Source organism: Mauremys mutica, chromosome 23 (genome assembly GCF_020497125.1).
Source record: "Mauremys mutica isolate MM-2020 ecotype Southern chromosome 23, ASM2049712v1, whole genome shotgun sequence".
Lineage (NCBI taxonomy): Eukaryota > Metazoa > Chordata > Testudines > Geoemydidae > Mauremys > Mauremys mutica.
In genome coordinates, this window is record NC_059094.1 from 17,093,693 (window position 1) to 17,114,808 (window position 21,116).

At 47.1% G+C, this 21,116-nt stretch overlaps 1 long non-coding RNA gene across 1 annotated transcript in view; it reads left to right on the forward strand.

The window, feature by feature from the left end:
• Positions 1–568: 568 nt before the first annotated feature.
• Positions 569–21,116, forward strand: part of LOC123355571 — a 129,348-nt gene continuing 108,800 nt past the window's right edge. The window contains exon 1 of the long non-coding RNA XR_006575142.1: positions 569–909. This is a non-coding gene — a long non-coding RNA (uncharacterized LOC123355571). The remainder of the gene's footprint in view (positions 910–21,116) is intronic.

The following is a 21,116-nucleotide window of genomic DNA, read 5'->3' on the forward strand; positions in this document are numbered from 1 at the left end:
AACCCATCCAAACCCCCTGCTCCTTGTCCCCTGACTGCCCCCTCCCAGGACTCCTGCCCCCTATCCAACCTTCCTGCTCCCTGTCCCCTGACTGCCCCACTCCTATGCACACCCCTTCCCCCTGACAGCCCCCCAGGACTCCCACCCCCTATCCAACCGCCCTCTGCTCCTCATCCCCTGAGCACCCCCTCCCGGGACCCCCTGCCCCTAACTGCCCCCTGGGATCCCCCCCCTTTTCCAACCCGCCCCCCCTTGCTCCCTGTCCCCTGACTGCCCTCCTGACCCCTATTCACATCCCCGCCCCTGACAGGCCCCCCAGGACTCCCAATCCCAACCCTCCCTGTTGCCCATCACCTGGCTGCCCCCTCAGAACCTCTGCCCCATCCAACCGCCCTCTCCTCTGACTGCCCCCCAGGATCCCCCGCTCCCTCACCCAATCCCCCCGCTCCCTGCCCCCTTACCAGCAGCAGGCGCTCGCAGCCGCGGCACCCAGCCAGAGCCAGCTGTGCCCCCCATGCTGCCCAGCGGGAGCGGCAGGCCAGAGCGCGGCCGTGCGGCAGCGCGGCTGTGAGGGGGACAGCGGGGGAGGGGCCGGGGACTAGGCTCCCCGGTCCGGAGCTCAGGGCCTGGGCAGGACGGTCCCGCAGGCTGGACGTGGCCCGCAGGCCATAGTTTGCCCACGTCTGGGCTAGCGCCCACCTAACAAAGTACCTAGGCCAGTGCCACTTAACCAAGGCTAAGTGTACCCCTGGGGGGTAGACAGGTCTTCCAGGGGGAACATCAACTCATCTAGATATTTGCCTAGCTTTAGAACAGGCTACATAAATAGCACCAGCGAAATCAGTACAAACTACAATTTTATACGGACGGTGACTTATTTATACCACTCTACATACTACGCACTGAAATGTAAGTACAATATTTATATTCCAATTGCTTTATTTTATAATTACATGGTAAAAATGAGAAAGTCAGCCATTGTTCAGTAATAGCGCACTGTGACACTTTTGTATTTTTATGTCTGATTTTCTAAGCAAGAAGTTTTGAAGTGAGGTGAAACTTGGGGGTACACAGGACAAATCAGACTCCTGAAGGGGTACAGTCGTGTGGAAAGGTTAAGAGCCACTGACCTAGGCCACATCCTCAGCTGGTTTCAGTGAGTGCAGCTCCACTGAAGACAATGGAGACATGCTGATTGACCCCAGCTAAGGAGCTGACCATTAGTGTGTGAGCTACACAGGGATTTAGGCTGGGAAACACGATGTATCTCACTTTTAGCGAGGACTCTAGGCAGGGAGCTGCCTAAGCTGCCCAATCAGAGATGCCAACATGAGAGGCAAAGGCAAAACCTAGCCCCTCTTGTGGAAATAGGTGCCTGGGCTTGGGTATCTATCTCTGCTTAGCGAGCCACTGGGAGTCAGGTGCTTTAGGTATCTAGGCTGCTTCTTGAGAGAATAAGTTAGATTCCTGCCTGGCTCCGTGCAAGATGGCTGGAGACAAAGGAGTCCACGTTAGAACTTTTAGCCCAGTGGTTAGAGCATTTGCCAGGGATGGGGGAGATCCAGCTTCTCAGCCAGAGGTGGGGAGAAAGGATTTGAACAGGGGTCACCCACCTCTCAGGAGAGTGCTCTAACCACTGAGCAATGGGACATTCTGGTACAGGGCTCCCTCGGTCGCTCTTGTTGAAGCCTCTGGAGACACAGTGGAAGAGTAGGTGGAGCAGAGGGACTGGAACCAGGATCTCCTGCCTCCCAGGTGGGTGCCCAACCACTGGAATAAGGGTGCTCCTTGTCATTGTATCCACAATAAAATAGACTTTGGACCCAGCAGAGAGAGAGAAAAAATGAGTGTTCTAGCCAATGCATTAAAAGTTACGAGGAGGGTGTCAACACTCCCCCACCCATCCCTTTGGATTTTGAATGGGATCTGATCCAGTAGGCATGTGCACAGGCAGGGGCAGAGTCGCCTATGGAATTTTAGGTGCCGAGTGAGCTTAGACACCTACAGAGTTCAGCGGGAGTTGTGCGGATTGTGGTGGAGCCAAAAGGGGGACTTAGGCTCCAAACCCCCAGGTTTAGGTACCTATGTACCTTTGTGGAGCCCACTAGAATCATAGAATAATAGAATATCAGGGTTGGAAGGGACCTCAGGAGGTATCTAGTCCAACCCCCTGCTCAAAGCAGGACCAACCCCAACTAAATCATCCCAGCCAGGGCTTTTTCAAGCTGGGCCTTAAAAGCCTCTAAGGAAGGAGATTCCACCACCTCTCTAGGTAACCCATTCCAGTGCTTCACCACCGTCCTAGTGAAATAGTGTTTCCTAATATCCAACCTAGACCTCCCCTTCTGCAACTTGAGACCATTGCTCCTTGTTCTGTCATCTGCCACCACTGAGACCAGCCGAGCTCCATCCTCTTTGGAACCCCCTCCCCCTTTCAGATAGCTGAAGGCTGCTATCAAATCCCCCCTCACTCTTCTCTTCTGCAGACTAAATAACCCCAGTTACCTCATTCTCACTGTTTATACTTCTGCATAGAATGACACCATCACCTTGGGCTTTCTCGGTGGGGTCTTTTCTTCCTCATTCTTTTCTCAGTTTACTGGCATCTAAGCTCAGTCTCTCCTTTTTTAAATTTTGTTTTTTACATTCTCTCTCTTCTCCATCTGATCAGTCCAGTTAATTTCCTGCCTAATTACTCTGTCTCTCAAATCCATCCCTAATTACAAAGGAATGTTCTTAGTTTAGACCTAAATTTAACTCCAGCCCACACAAATCTGCTAAAATCTGGTTCATTGCTAAAGCCTGATCGTTCTATTTATGACTGTGAAGGGAGGGGGAAATAAATGAATTCTGGGCTGAATTTCAGCAGATTCAAGTATTCAATGCCCAGAAAAGATCCAGCCTGGGTGGCCATGAAGCAAACTTCCCACAGGCCGTCCTGAGCCAAAGCCCATCAAAGTTCTTCTATTGATTTTCAAAGGCTTTAGATCAGGCCCAGCGTGCCTTAACCTTGATGTGGAAAGAGCATCTTTAAGGGCAGTAGCTTTCCACACCAGTTCACCCTTACTGACACTGCTGGAACAAACAGAAATGGAGGTGATTTGCATGTTTGCCTATTAGTGAGTGGACTGAGACCCAGCCAAACTCGCTGCATGTCTACTAGCTTTCAGATTGCAATGGCGTTCATTCTTAACCAGTCTAGATTGGGTCTGAACCACTGGCCGAGAAAAGAAAAGCTCAGGGTCCCATTATAAGTCCTTGCTCCGGAGCTGTTAAAAATCCATGGGCTTCACCAGTCATCAGCGCCTGTGAAAATCAGGCTCTTAGCTTGCAAGCTCTTCAGGGTGGGGACTCTCTCTCACCACATGTTTGTACAGCACCTAGCACAGTGGGGCCCCATCTCCTTTGATGTCTCTAGGTCCCACCATAATGCATATAATAAACAGTATTCAGACTATTTGATGAACGTTTGCCCTTCCCACAATATTCCTGCCAGTGGGGGAGATTAATATTTGAGGAAACTTATTATTTATATCACGGTACTGCCTTGAGTCCTGAATCAAGATCAGGGTCCCATTGTACTGGATGTGGTAAAAATACATAGGATGACATGGTCCGTCCCCTCCATTGCTTACCATCTAATTATGAACACAAAAGGGGTGTGCATGTTGCACAGGGATGGGTGGGTGTCACAGGCCTCCCGCTGTGCCCAATCCACAGAGGATGTGAGTCTGTTACAGCTTTTACTCTGAAGGAGTGGTTCTTTAGCTGAACTTGTAGCAACTTGGGCATTTTAGCTCCGGAGATCCCTTGTTCAGTATCCACCATGCTGGTAGTTGTCAGATGAACAGAACCACACTAAATCCATTTAAAGATCTGAGTGAGTGCAGTTTGCAGTATTCAGACAGCTAATGACTTACCAGCCTACGCAAGAGGTTGAAGCAGCGACCTAGATGTGAAAAGCTCAGTAACCATGTCCTGAAGATGTTCACCTCTCCCACCTTGTGCAGGCCAGTCAGGACTTTCCCCCCAAGTTTAGTTTCAATGGAAAAAAAACATCTGGACAGCCCTGCTTGTATCCTCCCAGCCACTCTGAATAGCAAATGTGATGTTGTTTGGTACGTTTTTAGTGCACTGCATCAAGAATTAGATGCACAACTCCTGTTGCCATAGCTTTCATCCCTCTGAGACTCACATGCATGACACATACCCAATGTGAGGTGCACAAAGAAAGGGGGTGGGCAGAGACCAGGAGTGGAGGGAGCTAGAAACAAGGCAGGAATCCTTCCTTTTAACCTCAGCCTCATGATTCAATGTTTGTGATGTCAATAATTTGCACCCGTAAAAAGCAAACTAACACCAGATCTGTGTGGGAGGGAGTTAAATCTGAGATGAAAATGACTGGCAGCCTTCATAATCACCTATCAAGCACATTTAAGAGATCTGCCTGTCACTGCTAATAAGAATTCTATAATGAACAATCTTCCCATAGGAGCTGCCATACCAGAATAGACCAATGGTACATTTAGTCCAGTGGCCAGTGCTGATGTTGCTTAGGAGAGGTATAAAACTCTCCCATAATACGCTTAATTATGCAGTACAGTTCCCAGCACGCACACTGTTCGCACTGGCAACAATCAGAGGATGTTACATACGGGAGCTGATTCATTTCACTTTCGCAGCTGCAGAACGTAAAGGGAAGAAGTTCTGTTTCAATAAACAGGGCTTCCTTGGGATTCTTACAGACGAGTAACAAATTGTTCTCTTTGACAGTGTTTGTAAGAGGTGCCAATCCACTTCAGGGCTGTGCTGTAAACAAACAGCTGTGATGTGTTGGGATTTCGGGTGGCTTCGGTTTTGCACGGAATGAATAATCCGCTTCAAGAAGCGGCCTTTAAAACATGATGGACCCCTGGAATTTGTGCGATCTGTAACCAAATGACATGGTGGAGTTTGTTGCTGACGTGCCACTAGCGTGAGAGAGGCTGTTTATGTTCCCAACTTATAAACAGCCAAAGATCCATTACTTAGCTTTGTGGAGGCCGCGACTGGGATTTGCAAAAGGAGTTTAAGGGAGCTAGGTGTCCAGATCAATTGCACATGTGTAATGAGCTGTAACTGAATCCACATATAGACACTGTGGTCATGAGAGGGGATCCAGATCAGGAATGACCAAGGTGAAATTGTAGAGCTTGCAAGATGCAGGGCATGAGTCTAGATTATTAAAATTGTCTTTCTGACCTTAATATCTATGCATCGTCTACCACCCATGCTGAAGGAAAGCTTATGTTCCCTTCCTGCCCATTTTTTAGATTCTTCCTGTGCTCTGGACCTCAATGATACAGGGTGTCCATGAGTTCCATAGGCTAATTGCTCCTTGTGTATAAAGGTATTGCCTTGTGCTAGTTTTAAATTTCAGTGTCACTGAATGTTCTGGTGCTATAACAACGGGTGAACAGAAGGTCCTGGATGGTGACAGAAATCTCACAAAGAATGCATGTCCCCATGCAATTTCCATCTTGCTTCTGCATGCAAGCGGTTTCGAATAAGCATCCAAAATTAACAGGAGTCCTTGTGGCACCTTAGAGACTAACATATTTATTTAAGCATAAGCTTTTGTGGGCTAAAACCCACTTCATCGGATGCATAATGTGGGTTTTAGCCCACGAAAACTTATGCTCAAATAAATGTGTTAGTCTCTAAGGTGCCACCAGGACTCCTGTTCTTTTTGCGGATACAGACTCACATGGCTGCTACTCTGAAACCCATCCAAAATTAAAGGCTGAACATTCTGAGGGGGCCGTGCTAGCACCCGACCATCATCTGGAATATACATATGCTCCATCCAGTTTCTGCATGCAGGAGAGCTGGGCTATGGGAAAGGACAGTTGCTGGAGAGACTTTTCTGTAGTGCTATGGAGCAAACTTTGGAGTGGAGTAATCCTCAGTGAAGAGCCAAGGGGCTTGGGCCTGAGAGGGCAACAAGGTTTTTCCAAAGGGCACAGAGTGTTCTCAGGTACTTGGAATCAGAGAGGGGAGCAACAAATCTGGGGCAGTGGTGACTCAACTGAGGTCTCTGGCATTTCTTTTGCACAGTTCCGGCCACCTCTGCCAAAGCTGAGCAGGATGTATGCACAGGGTTTAAATAAAGAACCTGCACCATCCCTGCATCCATCACAGATGTCTCTAGCAATAGAAACTCAGTTTCTGCCACTTATTGTTGATTGCCTTCACTATGGCAATGGGCTTGGACCCCTCTGTGCTAGGGGCTGTACAAACAGAAAAGACTGTTGTGCCAAAGCCTGCCACTGTGTGGCCATAGGACAACAGTGACACTTACCTCTTATATACCCACTTTCATCAGCAGGTCTTAAAAAGCTTTCCAAAGGAGGGTAACACCGCAATCCTCAGTGGCGCCTAGGCACAGAGACTTGCCCAAGCTCTCTCAGTAGCACAGCTGCCTTTAGAGTCCTAAACCAGGGCTTTAGCCACTAGGCCACAGTATGCAAATGTTATTAATGCTGATGTTGTAGAAGTGCCGAGTGCCTCATTGGGCTAGACACTGCAAACACAGAGGAAGACAGCATCCCGGCCCTAAAATGCTACCACCTCCTGGCATCTCACTGGAGCATCATCTTCAATACATCAACCCCAGAGGGGCCAAAATCCTGCTTGTCTTGCTTGCATGAGTAGTTTCCTCAAAGTCCGTGGGTTGACTCTTTGTGTGAGGGGGGAGTCCAGTAGGCTATGGCCCAGCATGGGCTCGCAGAGGTGGGGTTTTTTTATGCCAACCGGAGAGTTTTCTCCCATCAGCATAGAGCGTCTTCACCCGACGCGCTGCAACTGCACCGCTACAGCGCTGTATGTGTCGACGGGCCGTAAGTGACCGGCACTGTACGTTTACAGTGGAAACAGCCAAATAGTTTCACTTCCCTGTGAGGCTTTTATTGACCGTGGCGTCTCACAAGATACTGACGCCGTATTTTAATGGTGCCCTGCTTGGTTATCTGCGGAATCTTTCATCACAGATCCATGCTTATCACTTGCCACCACTGTCATTATTAGTATCTTGGGACCTTCCCGTGTGACACCCCTCCTCAACAAGGGATGTGGAGCACTGGCAGCGGGCTGCCACAGAGCAGATCGACTCGGCTGTGTTTGGGTGGGTGGAATTATTCAGAGATCGAGACGTCTCTTGGAAAGTAATCATAAAAAATAAAAAAAAAGACAAGGCTGAATTGCTCCTGCTGCCTTATAATTTCATGATAATGGCCACCAATTAGCTTATGGAAACACTCATCTTTGAAATATTCCCCAGGCTGGTGTGAAATTGGCTTTGATTCCTCTCGTCCATTTCAATCCTGCAAAAACCCCTTTTTTTAAGAGGGGGAAAAAAGGAGACATTTTAGTGTCGAGTTTTACTGCTTCCAGTGTGTTCCTCCCCTAAATCAAACTCAATCGAGCTTTTGTAAATGCTGCTTTCCTTCCAGAATGACATGATCCTGAGTCAAAGTGTCGTATGGTTTTATCGACAATGCAGGAGCTGAATTTGAACTGTGTTTTATTTATTTGTTCAATCCGGTAACATAGTGCAGAGCTGAAGAAAAGCAATTACTCCCAGGTATTTCAACAAGGCTGTATATTTCTGAGATGCTGGTTTCTCGAACTTGAAATAAGCTGCCCTGCTTTCAGAAGTAATATTCAGCCCATCATGCCCTCCATATAAAGGAAAGCTTCCAATCTAACATCTTGCAAAATTAGCACTCTAAAGTGTGCCTGACAATATTTTTTTTTGCAAGTGAAGACCTTCCATTCATGTCCTAGTCTGACCTGCCATCTCAACACTGCAAACAAGTTGTAGAGCTGCTATGCTACAAAATTGGTTTGTGATTTTGTTGCCAATTCAGCTATCTGAGATATAATCAAATATCACTTGAGTAGAACAGGGGCTGTAAATAGCTTGTGTTCAACTTGCATAGCTTTGTTTAAGCAGGAAGTTGTTGGGTTTGTTTGGTCTACTGTTGCATTATTGTAGGAATAAATTGCTCTGAGCAAAGTTGTGTCAATTCTGTCAGTTAATCACCATGGGGACAAAAATCACCTGCTATTTGCTCACCTCATCTCTGGGGACTTTTACATTAATGGATGCAAGAAACTTGCTTCCAACATTTGGGAATCCCCATTATTACCACAATCTGCAAAGAACCGATCCACCAAATAGGAATTTAGTATTTTTACTTCCACTGCTGTCCAGAACAGACATGCTAGAAGCGGCAGTGTTTAAATGTGGTGTTGCTAGTAGAATTCTAGCAATGTTTTCCTGACCAGTGTGTGAACAATTGAAAGCCATCCTAGACATACTGTTCAGTAGATGATTCCCATTACCCTGTCTTCTGCATGGTTTTATAACACAGTTTCTCCACCATCTTGGGTGGCTTCAAATAGCTGCCCACATTGGTCAAAGAAGAGCAAAGACTCTTCCTTTTCCAATGTGAAATGGGTCTTAGAAGCGAGATTTCTACATATATAATTTCCAGTTTGTATGTTAGAAATAAGCTATTTGTTTGGTGCTTCAACCAGTGGGGCTTTTGTGAAGTCACAGACCAAAGTCTCTAGTTCTGATTCATAGCTTTTAAGGCTAAAAGAGACCATTGTGATTATCTGGTCTGACCTCCTGCATAACACAGGCCATTTTCACCAAGTCACACTGCTGCATCAAGGCCAAAACTTCTAGTTGAACCAGAGCAGATATTTTAGAAAGACGTTCAGTCTTGATTTAAAGACTCCAAGAATCCATCCCATCCCTTGAGAAGTTGTTTCTGTGGTTAATTACCCTGACTCTTGCAAATTTCCACCTTATTTCTATTTGAATTTGTCTAGCTTCATCTTCCAGGCATTAGATCGTATCATGCCATTTTCTGCTGGATCAAAGAACTTTCTAGTTTCAGAAATTTTCTGCTCATGTATGTATCTATAGAATGTGATCAAGTCAAAAACAGCCACATGATGGACAAACATCAAAAGGCTCAGTGGTTCCGTTGGGACGAATATGCAACAGTGTGGACCCTTATCCAGAGGTTTACAAGAAATATAAATAGCTCCACTGATTTTTACAGCCTCTTGCTTCTCTTCAACTGTCTTTTTTTAAGGGCCATGTTGCTGCAGCTGTGTTGGTCCCAGGATAATAGAGACACAAGGCAGGTGAGAAGATATCTTTTATTGGACCAAAGTCTATTGGTGAGAGAGACAAGTTCTGCAAGCTCAAAAGCTTGTCTCCTTCACCGATGGACATTGGTCCAAGGAGACATTACCTCACCCACTGTGTCCCTCTCTTTATTTACCCTGTTCAGTGTGTTTCTCCATCGTGTCACTTCTGTCTGAATTTTGCTGTCTGTATTTGGATGGTCAGGGTTAGTCTGTAGCGAAGCTCCAGGAAGCCCCGCCCAATCCTCAGCATGTCCCCAGGAGGCGGCGGTTTTCAAACTGTTTGAAAACCTCTTTGCTAAATGGAAGGCAGAAATCTAGGGGGAGGGGGCATATGACCCCACATGCTCTCCCCCCCCCACCTTGCCTCTGAAGAGAGGTGTGTGTGTGTGTGTGTGTGTGTGTGTGTGTGAGAGAGAGAGAGAGAGAAAGAGATCATAAGTGGCTCCAGTGGTGAAACCTAGTGACTATAAAAGCCTGCTACTTCCTGCTACAGAGAAAATGTATTCCTTACCTCAAGGAGGAGGAGCCTGCATATTGAGTAACAAAAGGTGGCTGCTCAGATCTGACTGATGACTGTATATTATATAAGTGTTTTTTACATATTCTGCCCACCCTCTCTTCAGTTAATCGTAAGGAGGAACGGTTGGGGCTTTTGAGGCATACGTTGATCATTACAGAAGGCAATGCATCAGGTCAGATTCTAACAAAGCTGAAGCCCCCAGGGCTTGTTCTGAGCCCTGCTGGGTCAGCCGAACACTCACTCCGCCTGGCTCTTCGCGTCACTATTGATTGCAGTTGAAAGTGCATTATTGCCAGGGCTGCACACACGACACACGGTACATTTTTTTTTATCATTTTCCTCTCCTCACCACTCCTTTCGTTCCCCGCTTTCCTGGAACTGTGAGGCCGCTTGACACAACCGATCTTTTTCAAAGCCTGGCTGTCAAACTCATTACATCTTTTCTTGTCAGCTTCCATTAGGACTCCGGGATACAGAGCGAAGCTGACACCACACAGCTGCTGTGTACATGCTCCCCCCCTCCTTATTTTTCTGGTTTTTATATCATTTTCTTGCAAAAAAGGGAAAAAATAGAGCCATGAAACACACACGTTTCTTACTGCTCTCTTTTGAGACCCTTCTTGCCACAGCACGGGCAAAGACAAGCACAGAGAATCATAGGCCGAGATTTTTCAAGTGTGATTAGCATATTTGGGGATGCCTTAATTTTGGAATGTCTGACCTGAGACACCTCAAAGGGGGGCTGGTTTTCAGGAAATGTCTGAGCACCCTTTACGGCCTCTCAAGTTGGGCTTAAAGACCCCTCCCAAAATATCACTAGCCCATGTGAAACCCTTGGCCAAACTGTCTGGTTTCTCATCTAATTGAATGTGAGACAGCATGGTGAATCTGAGCCACAGAGAGGGGTCAGGTAACCCACCCAAGATCACAGGGACTTAGCGTCAGAGCCACGAACAGAACCCAGGACTCTGTTGCCCTATTATTATTCTCCAGTGGTTTATATAACAGTTGTGCCTTGAGGTCCCAACCGACAGCAGGGCCCCATTGTGCTAGGCGCTGTACGTATACATAATGAGAGACAGTTCATCAAAGAACTTACAACTAGAATAGCTCGGGAATGTTTCAACGAGTCGTTTTGTTTGGGAAAGGCCGGATACAAAGGCTGTGTCTTACTCCCAGCTCCAGCGGGTGGAATTTCTCCCTTTCCTCTCCCCCGCCCCCCAGGTCTTGGAATAGAATTCAATGCTGCTGTCTGCGTCGCACCTGACTTTCCCAGCCTTCTGTTGATTTCACGTCTAACCGATGCCACTTGGCCCACGTGGGACTCTGTTCTCGGCTGTAGATTTCCCCCTCTGTTGTTTCAGTCGATATTGTATCATCAGTCAGATCAAGGGAGTGTAAGAGGGAGTCCCAAAGGACAGACATTGCAATACCCTGCCCATTGGGGTGGTTTTTCCTCAAGTGAAGCAGAACAAGGACAGGGAGAAGGAGACAGAGGCCTTGTCTACACTAGGTTTTGCCCTAATTTCACCCCTCAGACCTTTAGGGTGAGATTCTCACCCCTGCATGTCCTGGCAGGGTATAGGGGCCATACGATGCAATGCAAGTTACAATACAAATAGAACAGGCAAAACCCCCTTAGCTGACTGGAAGAAGATCTCCCTAGCCTAGGCACTGACTGTCCTATGTGGCTCCCTCACAAGCTCTAGCGCAGAGGGCTGGAAGGGGTCATATTCTGCCAGGGGTTGCTTCGGCCCTTAGAGTAGCCTGGAACCCAAGGGTGCAGATGTGGTGTAAAGCCACCTTTGTCCCTTACCCCCAGGGCTGCACGTTCGATGTGTCACCTCCTAGTTGCAGCACAGGGTCTTGCCCCTAGCATAGACAGTGTAAATTTCTATAAACTGCTGCAGGGGCCAGCCCCCTCTGTGTGAACGGCGACACTGCCTGTCTCCACAAGGGGCTAGGGCCAGGCCAAGTATGCTGGCAGCTGCCAGCAATGGCCGTAATGCAGGCAAATCCCTGCATCGCATGCACAAGGCCAGGGCACGTGGAAAGACATTTGGGCCTGAATCTCTGTTGCTTTGCACCTTGTGGACAGCGGCAGCTCCAGGGGCCTGACTCCAGCTGCATGAGTTTAGCAGCCCAACCCCAGAGGCAGACGGAGCTAAAAGAAACCAACTCTAACTCCCACTGCAGGTGTTAGAACGTATGCCATTGGGGGATCAGGTGTAGCATAACTCAGCTCCAGCAAGCCCTCTCTAACCCCCCGCATGTCCTCCTCATTCCTCTTATGCCAGGCGGAGGGGGGCTGCCGGCACACCAGACAGCTAAACTGCCTCTTCTGACTTGGCATTGCTGGGGATTTCCCCTGCGTAGGGGAGATTCTCCAGCTGGTTTAAGTTCACTCTGCACTGCCTAGGCAGAAGCAGTGCAAAGCAAACTTAGTGTAGTGGAGAATCAGTCCTGCTATTACACCCCTGTGCAAAGCGGGTGTGATATTATTACCTGCTGGATGTGGTAGTGTTTGACAGTCGCTTTGCATGAGTGTCAGTGACTACCCAGGGACTGGGGCAGCAGGAAGTGAGGCTGATGGATGGAGACTTAGGGTCTGTCCGCACTGTAGCTGGAGATGTAATTCCCAGCTCAGGTAGATGCAGGCACTCTAGCTTTGACTGAGTTAGTGCACTAAACGCATCAGTGTAACTGTGGCTGCATGGGCGATGGGATGGGCTAGCCAACCAGGTATGTACCTAGCATCTTGGGCATGATCATACTTGGGCAGACGAACCTAGGCGTTCTCACAACAATTTTTTGGGTGGCCTCAGAGTGTGGCAATTTTTCCTAAAATACTTAATTAACTTTAGGAAAAACAAATAAATATGTACATGTATGTGTCCAATCATTGTCATTTATTTATGTAGAGGGTTTTTTTGCGGACTCAATAATAAAAATAACGTACAGTTGTCTCTCTTCTTTACTGGCCCTAAACAGAATAGAAACACAAATAAGGTGCTTTGCACATTCTTGTCTTTGTTGTTGTTGTTTCTTTTGCTTTTTTTTTTTTAAAGACTTGCTAGCTAGTAAATATGCTGCTGTGAAAAATAACATTTGTATGTTTGTTAATCTCACGTTTCACAGCAGCAGACTTACTAGCTGGCTGGGAAAAGTGATATTAGCAAACATACAAATATCAATCTTCACAGCAGACTTACTCAGCCCTGGCAAGCCAGGGGACAAATTAAGCCCTGGATGGGGAGGTAGGTAGGGAGACAGTGGACCAGGAGTGATGCAGGGCCGGTGTGTGAGCTGAGGGCCTGCACCCGTGGCCGGGGTCCAGGGCTGGAGCCTGAAGCCCCATGACTGGAGCCTTCCACCCACCACGCCAGGGCTGAGTCCTGAAGTCTGAGCCTCACCTCCACCAAGAAGGTGGGGAACTCACTGGCTGCCTGCCCCTCTGGTGTTTGTGGATCCAGAGGGAGGCAGGGCCCACCCAGTCATTGCCCAGGGGGCTGTGGTCGCAAGAAAACCCCCTGGTAGCCACATTTGAGAAACACTGCCCACTTTAGCATGCTAGCCCATTCAAAGCTTGTGCGCACATCTACCTGAGCTCCAGCTCAAGTGTGGACATACCCTTCAGCCCTGATTCACGAAAGCATGGGTTTAACTCTACCCATGCCATTAACATACATGGGTGCTGCCCTGAATCAGGCCGAGAGAGAGAGAAACAGAGGGAATGGATGGGAGAGAAAGCGTCTGGCTAGAGGATACTGACAACCAAGTGGCTGCTTTCAGCACAGTTTAGAAATCACAAAGCACTAGAGATATTAGGATTACGAAAACCTTCCGTCATGGAGCTTTGGAGATTATGGCCTACTTAAGAGGCAGAGACATCTCTGCATTTTGGGACTGAACAGCGAATCAAAGCCCGGGTGAATAATGGATGTCTGTGCCGGCTTGACGCTGACACCACTTTTGATTGGATTTCGTGAGTTCTCTCCTGCCCTCTCCCTGCTGCCGGTGCATAGGTGCCTTGGTCTGTTTGCTGCTGATTGAGTGAAAAGGGCAGCCAAAATCACACCAAGCTGGTGTTCTTCTGGCGAGGTCATGGTGGGAGACCTGAGGAGGGGACGCGGAGGAGCTCACGTATTTCTCATCCTGCAGTTGCATACGTGTGCATTTGGAAGGGCGCGTGTGTGAACAAGTGAGGTGAAAATAAAGGGAAAAGGCTAGTGTGAGGAGCAAATTACAGCCCTCCTTGGGGAGGGTGACGGTCTTGCAGCTAAATCGCTGGACCGGGTTCAATTTCACAGGCTCCTTGAGTGACTTTGGGAACAGCATTTAGTCTTATGATGTAAAAAGCCCTTAATGGCCTGGGACCAGCCTCCTTGTCCCATCCAGCCTCAGCAGGGGCATTTGAGTTGGAGTCCCCTTGTTTTAAAAAAAGAGGGGGTGGTTGGTGGGCCAGCCTCTGTGTGGGCTCCAGGGCTCTGAACTTGCTCTCCCCCTTTGGCCCGAAATAGCCTGAATTTGGTGTCTTCCAGGTCACGCTGCAAAAGACACCAGTGGGGAAGGCTGAGGATGGGTCTCCTAGATGATGAAGTGGGTAGGTGGCTAGCTGGCCAAACTCCCTATGTAACTGATTTCATTGCTGCTGAAGTTTACATTTGCTGTCTGATTAATTAAGGTAGGGTACCTTGGACAGATGCTTTGATTATTTTTTTTCAAACTCTAAATAAATAAAGATGCACAGCGTCTAATACAACAGGGCCTGAGCTCCGCTGGAACTGCTGCTGTAATGTAAATAACAATAATGGTTTCATATAATTTTTTAATGATCTGCTTTGCATTTCCATAGTTCAGCAGCATAATCTAGCTGGCAGGACTGGGGGCTTTCGTTAAATTGGAAGCCTTTTGGAGCCGGGACTGTCTCTTCCGATGTGTCCACGCAGCTCCTAGCAGCGTGGGGCCCCAATCTCAGTTGGTATCGTAATTCGTATCAATAACAATAGTGACTTCTGAGCCCTTTTGAGAGGGGAGGTCAAGAATGCAACCCACCCTACTGTTTGTCACCCTGTAGTTGCCCTACTGCATATAGAGGTTTCTATGAGTCTGCTCCCACCTTTGAGCTAAAAGGAATGATCCTGTCGCTGGAACCTCTGGGGCTGTGTCTACACTGCAGTTAGACACCCACAACTGGCCCATGCCAGCTGACTCAGGCTAAGGGGCTGTTTAGTTGCAGTGTAGACATACCCTGTGGGTTATGCTCTGAAGTCTCCGGTTCACCCCCTGCCCTTGCCCTGAGTAGGCCTAACACACCAGCAGTCTCCTAAACAAAGCACACCCACCCACTGGACATGCTGCCACTTTTGCCCGTTCAAAACACAGATCTGGTTGTCGGAGGAAGAGGCTGAGACTGAAATGAGAGAAATACACGTAAAATTGGAGGTGTTTCAGTCCCTGCATCCTTCCCAGAAAGCAGGCCAGGCCAGTGATCAACCAAGCAGAATCTCAATTGTAATTGAAAAAAATATATTATTACTTTTTTTGTGTGTGGTTTTTTTTCCCCTCACTGCAATTTCATTTTTAGGTACCAATGACAACCAAGAAACTGAAATATATAGATACATCTATTTTACACCTTCTTCACATATAAGCTCTCACCTGGTGGAAGTCTTGCTTGAGCAGATGCAGGAAATGGAAGGCGATAATAGATCTGTAGCTTAACCCAGCCCGCGTGATTGACTGAGGTACACACTGCTGAAGGGAGATGGGAGGGAGGGAAAACCCCCAAAGCATATATTTTTTTTTCAAGTTCACATCAATTACGTACATTTCCAGCTGGATGAACTTAAATTAGGAGGGTTACTGTAGCTGGCTGACAAGTGAAAGTGAAGCAATCGTTGCTCATCTTTACTGATGTATTACGTATTGGGTGTTTATAGGACAGAGACATCTAACGTAGTGCATGATATGAAAGAGAAAGGAAGACGGGTGAGGGTGGAGGGGGGCAAGAAACTTAGCTGTAGTAAAGAAAAGTTCCAAAGGATGTTAATTGGATACCCACCAGTTGCTAAAAATAAAGCCTTCTGCCCTCCGTTCTGCACGTGGTTAAGACAGACCCTGATTCAGCAAACAATCTCTTTGCAGCAAGGCACATAAGCTGATGCTTAATTTGAAGCACGTGCTTAACTTGAACCACATACTTAAGTTCCATTGTGTTCAATGGGATGAGGTTTAAAGTTAAGCATGTGTGCTTTGCTAGAAAGGAATGGATTTAAGCATGTGAATAATGCTTTGCTGCTGAATCAGGGCCTGCAAAAACTACAGTGGTGGTGGCCACTTAAATACGGAGACTGAGAAGTACTTTGGCAGATTCACATTAAGTGGCCAGATTTTCCCTACACTGCAACAAGATCTCTATAGAGTCGGTTGGGTGCTGAGCATTTTTGGAAATCTGGCTGCTTCATTTAGGGAGCTGGGCTCTTGGGGAAAACTGGCAGGAAGCATCTGCAGCATCAGAGCCAGAATTCTGCTATACTTTGAATTCTACATGTCTCCATTTACCTAGGAACATAAATGGTGCAGAGTGCGCTCTGGCCACTTCCATTCCCCAGCCACACCATTCCTCCTTGTGGGAGAAGTTGTGTGGGTGGCAGCATTGGGCTGTTTTGCTGGCCCTGTACCACCTTGGCAAACCTCTTGAACCAAGGAATGCTTGGGTGGGACGATCCAGTGCAGCATTGCCAGCTCTGGTATTTTTATTGCAAGTCTGACAATACTTGTTTATTGTTTTTAAAGCCCAGGTCCTGTGGTGAGGTGATTGTAAGGTGACATTTTGGTGCATTGGAAAAGGGGAGTTTCTAGTCATCATGGCTGCGGAGAAGAGCTCAGACCCCTAAATGCTCAAAAATGAGAAAGCAAAATAACCAGAACTCAACATTTATTTCTTTGTTTAAGTCTCATGATTGGCTTAAAAACAATCTCATTATTTTTGGGTGGTGTAATTATTTTCAGGGAGGTGTAATTCAGGATTTTTGACCATTTGCGATAGGCAATACTGCAGCAGTTTTCCAGTCTCTTTTATGCTACAGGAGTTTCACAAAGGGGCAGGAATGTGAGCCAGAATTGAGGCCTATTTTTTTTTGTCTTCTGTTCCGAGATGGGTTTTGAAGGAGGCTTCAATCACTTAACGCTGAGGCTTAAAAAGATAATAAAAAAAATCTCACCTAGTCATTTCCCCTTAATGCTCAGCCACGGCAGAAATTTCTGTGTATAATGTACAAGGGGGCTATTAACACTTACCTGTCACAGGGGGTTTGTGAGGCTTACTTCACTGTTTCCAGAGTGCTTTAAGTGCCACAGCTGAAAGTGCAAATTATTACTATTATTATTGTACATAGGAAAAACTTTGCCCATGCACTTAAAATACACACGCTAGGTAAATGCTTTCTCTCACCGACTTTAATTGGCAATGGAGCAGGAGGGAAAATTCTCTCTCCCTCTTCTCTAGTCAATGGCTTCAAAATAATATTTACATCCACTGGGAAGCTGAGTAGGTTTCCTGTATCTTATCTTGTTGTTGTTTGAATTAGGGCAGGTCTAGCTAGGAAGTTGTTCCTTGTGTTAGGTGTTATCCAGATACGCAGGAAGATACAGTACCTGTCCCAGAGAGCTTATGATATAAATGGACATGAAGTAGAGAAAAGGAAGCATCATGATGGAACAGTGAGAATAAGAGTCTTGGCCAACATCCCAGAAGGAGTCTATGGAAGAGCTAGGATTTGAACCCAGAACTCCTAAGTCCCTTACCAGTGCCTTAACTGTAAGACCATCTTTCCCTTCTGGCTGTAAAAGCTGCAGTCAAGGGCAGTGGCCACACTGCACTGGGTGCTTTACACACGTGTCCAAACTTTGCCCCGCTGAGGGCCAGGATGGCAACTCCCCAGAAACATGGACCGCATTTTCAGTCTGGATTAGCAACAGTGGACCAGATCTCCAGCACAGATGTCCACTGAGACTCAGCTTCCTGCATGCAGTGCACCGTCTCAGTGCAGTGGAAAACGGAGCACCATGAATGCTAGCAGCTGTAATTTCCATGACTTGCACTTTGCGCATTAAAGAAGGCAGCCACAGTGTACATTTTTGGGACCTTTGCCTCCTTTTGGAACCTGCCACCACCTTCACCTAGAATTGGCTACTTGGCTGTTATCAGCCACAAACATCTGTGTCTTCTAAATACATTCCCTAACTCTGAGCAAATGAAACAACTCGTCCTGAGGGGCTTGATATTAAGACCGATGGGGATTTAATTAGGTTTCTGTAACCAGATGGCTTCTATTTGTTTTTAATTTCCTTCTGCTTTGCACAGTAAGTTGCTTCTCTTGCATCTTCGGCAGGCTCAGGCTTTGTGCAAGGTTTATGCAGAGAACTGTTTCTGTTTTCTCTTTCTGGCTGGTGTTAAACTTTGTCTGCGTTTGTGCTGGCGAGTTTAACTTGAACACCAGTGTGGAATAAAGCATGACAGTAATTGGTACGTTCACTTGTTTGACTCACAGTTACAATAGACCCAATTACCATACAGCTACCATTTTCTCTGTAGTGTGTGTATAGTGTTGTTATTACAACGTGCAAAAGAAAGAAGAAAGCTCTCTCTTGCTAAGGGTAGATTTTACACATGATTGCATTAAAATGCAAAATAAAGAGCTCAGCAGGGCAACGTAGGCAGGCAGGATGGTCTTGTGGTTAAGGCACTTAGCTGGGGTTTAGGAGATTGGAGTGTAAAACAGCTTTCCTCTGAGGTGTTGGTCCAGATTGTTCAAACTCTGTCCCTGAGTTTCCCCATCTGTAAATGGAAATGATGCTTTCATACCTCACAGAGGTGTGGAGAGAATAAATGAATTAACGAGCATGAGGTGCTCACATGCTACTGTAATGAAGGGCAGGTCAGTACCTATGTAAACTGTGGTTCAGTAAATGCGTTCATTTTTATTCTTTATGAAGAGTTTGATTTTGGTTTAGCATCTCCAGTTTATTAAAGGAATACAACTCTAGAGGTTTAGGAAAGGCTGTAGGATAACATGAACAGTGGGAAAGCCTGTCTGGTTCATTAGAAATAAGATATGAAGCAGACAGGCAGAGTGATAAGACAAAAAACTTCAAGGAACTCATCAAGAGGCCAATGTTACATGCTGAGGTTCTGCTGTTTGTACCCCAGCTGCTGCCCTTGGCTTTGCAATCCTGAGCTTCTGGTCCCTCACCAGTCTCGGTCATCCCCCTCAATCTTATCCTCCAGCTCCACTCACCCAGCGTTGCTACTGAGGATTTTCACCCCTGCTGGACCTAATAGTTTCCAATGACAAGAGAAGCATTTTCTTGGGTTTTGCAGCATAGCAGATTCGCTTTCTGAGCCCATGGCTGCCAAGCACTGGCCTTCATAGATAGGTTATGACTTCAAGTCTGTCAGTTCTCAGTATTCTGCAGGAATTGCAGAATGGCTTTTTTAATTGGGCCCCATTTCCTTTGAATTCTGGAGAGGTGTTGCAAAAAAAAAAGTGTGTTGCTCTAAAGTGTCTGAGGTTTCCACATAAATATCTCCTTTCACCAGTATAGTCTTTACAGTTCCAAAGCAGATGATCTGTCCTTGCCAGGGCCATGAAAGTTTTGCTTAGCCCGTGCTTATGTTCATTAGTAATAGACTACAGGAGAAGCTCCACCCTTCATGCAATTTTTAGCCCTGCCCAGGGTGAAGCCCCTCTCCTGTGATTGGCTACTTCCCTACCTTCTAGGGTAAGATAGCAAATCTGAGCTGCTCCAAAAAGAGCCTGGGTACTGGGATGAGACTTAGGTAGATCTCCATATATTAACCCATCTCATAGAACTGGAAAGGACCCCAAAGGGTCATTGAGTCCAGCCCCCTGCCTTCACTAGCAGGACTAAGTACTGATTTTGCCCCAGATCCCTAAGTGGCCCCCTCAAGGACTGAACTCACAACCCTGGGTTTAGGAGGCTAATGTGCAATCCACTGAGCTATCCTTCCCCCATCATAGAACTGGTTTTGGGGGAGCAGCTGCACCATTCTTGGGATGTGAGGGGGCAGAAAGACCCTAGCAGCTCAGGGTGGCTCTTCTCCCACCTATGAACGATGGGTCAGTTCACTCTCTGCTACTTTAGGGTTAGGATGGGGGAGGAACCCCTGCAGTTGCCCTGTCTCCACCTCCTGGCTTGGGAAGGGGGAGAGGGGACTCCATCGCAGCTGAACCACCATAAGCCTGGGCTAGGGCAGTGAACAGCCATTGAAGCTGCAGGAGCAGCAGAGGTGCACTGAGGGCTAAGGGGCCGATATGGGGCTGGGGGGCAAAGTTGATGTGGGGGATGGGAAAGTTGGGGGCGGTGGGGGGCACAGAAATCATATGGGGCAGAAGGGTGCAGAATTGCTGGGCTGGGGGGTGGGAAGATGTGGTGCTGTAGGGGACACAGAATTAATTAATTAGAATTTGGGAGCAGGCTGCGGAGAAGCTAGAAGTGCTGTGCCACCAGGCAATATTTGAATCAAGTCAGTCAGCTCCTGGAGTCCAGCGGAGAGGTGATTATTTCAGACTTCGTTCTTAAAGAAAAAGTAAGTTTCTAGCCCTCGTGGCTGTGGAGAAAGCTTCAAAATGTGACCCCCGTGTGCACTAAAGGCTGAAAAAGCAGAAGGCAAATAAAAAGAACAAGTCTATTGATTTTTACATGATCTCATGATTTTAAAGCCTATCTCAGGATTTTTGGCACACCTGACTCATGATTTTTGAACATTTGGGGTTGGCAATACTGGTTTTGTCTTTCAAAACTGGAGCTGTGTCCACCACTCACCCGGCCTGGAGATGACTGCAATGGTCCCAGCTCACCTTAAGGTCGAGGAGGCTCAGGCCGTGGCTTCACTATGGAGCTAAATCGTCGTTGCGGCAATCGATTTAACGGGTCTGGCGAAGATGTGCTAAATGGATGGGTGAGCACTCTCTGGTCAATATTCTGTACTCCGGCTCCCTGAGAAGCGTAAGGTAAATCAGTGGGGGAACGTCTCCCGTCGACACAGCGTGGTGTAGACACCGCGGTAAGTAAATCTAGCTACGTCAACATCAGTTAAGTTATTCATGTAACGGGAGTAGCGTAACTTAGATCGATTTACTGCGATAGCGTAGCCCTGGCCTGAGTCATGTGATGTTTCTGTTCCCTGCTCGGATGACTTTAGTTCCTGTTTGAACAATAAGGTTCACAAACATATTACAATAAAAATGCATCTTGGGTTTAAGCAAATCTCCAGAGTTTTCCTTCACTCTTTGCTGATCATTTAAAAACACATTCACCAACAGAAAAGAGCTAGAGACAGGGCCGACACAACCCATTAGGT